The following is a 4681-nucleotide window of genomic DNA, read 5'->3' on the forward strand; positions in this document are numbered from 1 at the left end:
AATGAGGACCTAATGTCGGGGGTTTAAATGGAGAGAAAATGTTTTGAGAAACGATGTACAAATGCGCTTTACACAATTGATGTGTGTATGGATTGGGACAACAGTTGTATGAGCCCCTAATAAAATGTTAAAAAATATATATATATAATAAATGATAATTGTAACGTCCAAAATGTTTTACTGTATTTTCCCTTTTTCGTTTAATAAATTGGGTAATATGAGTGTAAAAAAAAAAAAAAGAAGTAGCATATGATGAAGATCAAATTCATGAAAGGAAAAAGTCCAAGCTGCATTGAAGGCATCAGCAACAAACAACGACAAGGCGCCGGGAATTGACAGAACACCGGTTAAGCGGTAGCAACCAACAAATGCAGCGCTCACGGCGCTCACTGGTCTTTGGCAAGAAGTTTGGAAGACAGCTAGCTGCCTGCCCAACCAAGTAGAAGAGATCTATATTTTGCCTATTTCAAAGAAAGGCGAGCCAGGAGAACGCGCACATTGTTGAGCCATACCACATGTATGACACACAAACAAAACCCTGATGAAGAGAATTAAATAACCGTTACCGCAGAACCGCCACAGGCAGCTGCCAGAAGCCTTCACGCAAGATGCAAAAGAGGATGCGAAATGAGGCAGATTCTCGCGCTCGCAGATGGATCTTGGCTGAAAGCCCAGGTCTTCACCTGTGTCTGACTGCCTTTGACCGTGCCTTTGACGATGTGGGTCATAAGGAAGGGTGATCAGCCTTGCTGTGAGTGGGAATTTTACAGCACGGAATCGTGCTCACATGAAACCTGTACATCAACTAAGAGGGAGTTGATAGAACAGCACAAGGAGACACTGTGTTTAAATCAGGAAAAGTGTGCATGACTTATTCAATTGTATGCGAGTAACTAATCGGAGACGTGGCTCTATGAAGAAGAATGCAGCGTCAGGCTTGGAGGAAGACTCATTAGCAAACGAATGTGCAGATGACACACTTTGCTTGCTGAACGTGAAGAGGACCTGAAGTGCTTACTGAGAAGGTCAAAGCCTGCAGCTTCAACGTGAAGTACACGTCAACCTCGACCCATAAACAACATCAGGGGCTTGGGTTCTGGCCGCGCAGAGTATGACCCAGCTGTGTGGATATCCTGGCTTACTTAGTCACACACCTCCAACTGGGGGGAAAGCCTCTTTTCAGCCTATGCCCTGACTGTCTCCATCTTCTTTGGGGGTGTCCCCACCTCACCCCAAGTGGAACACATGGATGAACACCATTTCCAGCCTCCACTGCCACTCAGCACCGCCACGCCCCGCAGAGCTTCAATTTCCTCCTTTGTAGAAAGCCGGGCCTGAGACACCTGCTCGACAGGATCGCAGATGGGCCGTCTCCGCCCGCCCTCTAGTCGGCTCTGACGCCTGCTGATCTACGTACACAGGGACCGCCGCCCAGGCTGTGCCGCTTCCTCATCCTCCAACACCACGGGGACGTGTTCTGTCGTGGCCCAGAGGGTTGTCGTGGGCTCATGTTCAAAGCGGATCGCCAGGCCTTCCCTCGGAGCTGTGTCTTCATCTAGAAACCCCGTTGAACCCAGGCTGCCAGGAGTGACTTTGCTGGGACTTGAACCACCAGTGGGACAGCTTCCAGCCTCACTGCACCCTGCAAGCCGGCACCGTACCACACCGACAGCCTGGGCAGCACACCGACAGACGGGGGCGGTTGTCAGAATTGGGGAGTGCCAGGCCTACAGGTGTGCCCTGTGTTATTGGGTGGAGGACTCCCTGGTGGTGGATCCGGGGTTAGTTGTTGTTGTTCTTGTTGTTGTTCTTGTTGTCATGTAAACGGTTTAGCCCGAATTTTATGTGTAGTCGGCACTCCCAGAGTGACAGGTGTTGTTGTACTGTTTCTCTCAAATCTGACCTTCTCACAGCAGTCCCCGGGCAGGGAATGGAGTCCCCCAGCAGAAGAGTGACCATCTCTCTCCATCTGCCCCGCCCGGCCCCCTCCCCCCACATCTGGAGATCGGCACTGAGCGCGGAATCAAAGAGAATCCTTGCGGGCACAGCTGGGCATACAATGGGCGTGCTTTAGAAAAGGCATCCACTTCCCTGGCACTACACAGATAGTTTTACACAATCCCTTGTGACGTACGAGGAGGTGTTGGAGGAAGCAGGAAGCCTGTAAACTTGGCAGATGGCACTCTGCCACTGACCCGACTTCCCTCCATCTCCCACGCAGGCAGTTCCAGGCCCGAGGCTTCCACTTTTCTGATGTAAACACAGGCCTGATTGTTCCCAACTGAAATCCCGCTGTGGCTGCCTCCCAGTGGGACCTTCTGTCCCATTCGCACCTGCCTTCTAATGTGTCGCCCATTCCCCACCCTGGACCCCCACCCCAGTGCACCCCTCTTCTTCAGTCTTGCCACAAGACAAGATGACATTTTACCAACACTTGACATTGGTTTAGCCCCCACCCCATGCTGGGCACAGGCAGTGGTCACCCAGGATGCCACCCCGAGCCCACTCTTGTCTTTATCCTCCTCTTTCTCACCTGGCAAACTCACCCTTACCTTTCAAGACCCAACTCCAGTGCCAGCTCCTTCGCCAAAGCTTCTCTGTTGTGCATCCCCGTTTCCTCATCAGCTTGTGTGATAGCATCTCCACCCGGCCTTTCTGCTTGTCCTACTGCAGGGACTTGAGAGTCACTGTGATGCTGGAAACTCGGCCACTGGTCTTTCAAATCCCCGAAGGGGCAGCCGTGGCAGACAGGTTCCAGCAAGCTTCCACACTGAGATGAACCAGGGGGAAGGCCTGGCAATCTACTTTGGACAGTTAGCCAATGAGAACTGTACCGATTGCAGCAGCGTCTTGTCCGATACGCAGCTGGAAGGCAGGCCCCTGAGAAACGTCCTTCCGGCCGAGAGCTGGAAGTCACTCTAAATGCACCATGGCTGCCACCGTGAACGTGTGTCAAGGATAGTAAAGATGACGCAGGGCCAGGCCATTCCAGGGGAGGAAGTGGCGCGAGCGTTCTGTGCGGGCATTCTTACGGGTAAGTTTGGAGTGAGAAAGAGGGGGCATCTGGGGGAGTCCAGCATAAGAAGGTTGGAAATGGAACTCAGTAATTGCTCAGTAAATGTCCCCTCCCCTTAGTTAATTAGAAAGGTAGGCATCAATCCCAGCTTGGGATCTAAGGATCAAGTCCGGGGCAGTGGGGTGCTTTAGGGAAGAAGCTGTGGGACCACGCGGACCAGAACTTGATTCTAGACACCCCAGTGTTGCTCAGATTCCTCCTTCTTCTGGTGAGATGCCACTGATGGGGCTCCACCTCGTAGGGACCGCAAACACAATGGAACATAGCACACCCTGGTCCTGCGCCCACCTCACAGTCGTGGTGACGTGGGAGCCCAAATGGTGGCTGTTGCGCTGCCAAAGCCTGGTTGTCGTTAGTGCCATCGAGCTGGCTCTGACACACAGTGACCCCGTGTACAAAATACGGAGACACCGCCCGGTCGTCCTCACAATTGTTCTGATGTTTGAGCCATTGTGGCGGCCACTGTGTCCACCCAGCTCATCAGAGGCCTTCGTCCCTTTTGCTCTCCCTCTGCTTGACCAAGTACGATGTCCTTTGTCAGGGGCTGGTCTCTCCTGACAATGTGTCCAAAGGGCGTGTGACAAAGTCTCGCCATCCTTGCCTCGACGGACCCTTCTGATTGTACTTCCCCAAGAACAGCTTTGTTTCTCCTTTTCATCGCTGCTGGTACTTTTCATCTTCTTCTCCAGCATCCTAATTCTGCCACTTGTCTGTCCGTTTGTCACACTGTGGTGACTTGTGTGTTGCTATGATGTTGGAAGCTAGGTCACCCCCAGTGAACTGGTTTCCACAGAGCTTCCGGACTGAGGACAAACAGCGAAGGCCTCCGCTGCCCTCTTCATAGGAAGCGGCCACAGAAAACACTGCCAGCTCCGGAGGGCCTACTGAATGGAAGCAGAACATTGTCAGACAGCGTGCAGAGGGCGGGCCTCTCAGGTCAGAGGGCACGGAGGAGAAGCTGCTTTCTTGGAATGGAGTGGACCACGGTGACTTGGGTGGGGTACGGCCTGTAAGAGTAGAGACTTGGGGATCTTCATTCGCTGGTGGGGAACAATTCAAGGTAAGAGCAGACAGCTGCAAAAATCTCTAATGGATGGAACCTGGAACGTGCCACATTAGACTCCAGGAAGACTGGAAGTCATGAAAAAATGAATGGAGCACCTACTGATAAATACCCCAGACAAGAGTGAGCGGAAATGGACTGGTATTGCCCATTCTGAATCAGAAAATCATATGATACACGGTGCCAGGAATGAAGTGATCAACAGGAATAGCATTGCAATCATGGTCAAAAAGGACATTTCAAAATCAATGTTAAAGTACAATGATTTCTGCGATACGATTATATCTATCTGCCTTTAAGGAAATCCATTCAATACAACTATTGGTCACATGTATGCACCAATCACAAAAGCCAGTGATGATGGAATTGAAGAACTCTACCAAGGACCTCAGTTGGAAAGTAATCAAGCACACATTCAAGATGCATCGATGAAGGGATCAGGTACAAGGCATCATCAGAACAAAAAAATCTTACCATAGTGAATGATGGGGGGAGTGTGGAGTGGAGACCCAAAGCCCATTTGTAGGCCGCTGGACATCCCC

This window comes from Echinops telfairi, unplaced genomic scaffold (genome assembly GCF_000313985.2).
Source record: "Echinops telfairi isolate 266 unplaced genomic scaffold, ASM31398v2 ScPeMD7_7424;HRSCAF=8462, whole genome shotgun sequence".
NCBI lineage: Eukaryota > Metazoa > Chordata > Mammalia > Afrosoricida > Tenrecidae > Echinops > Echinops telfairi.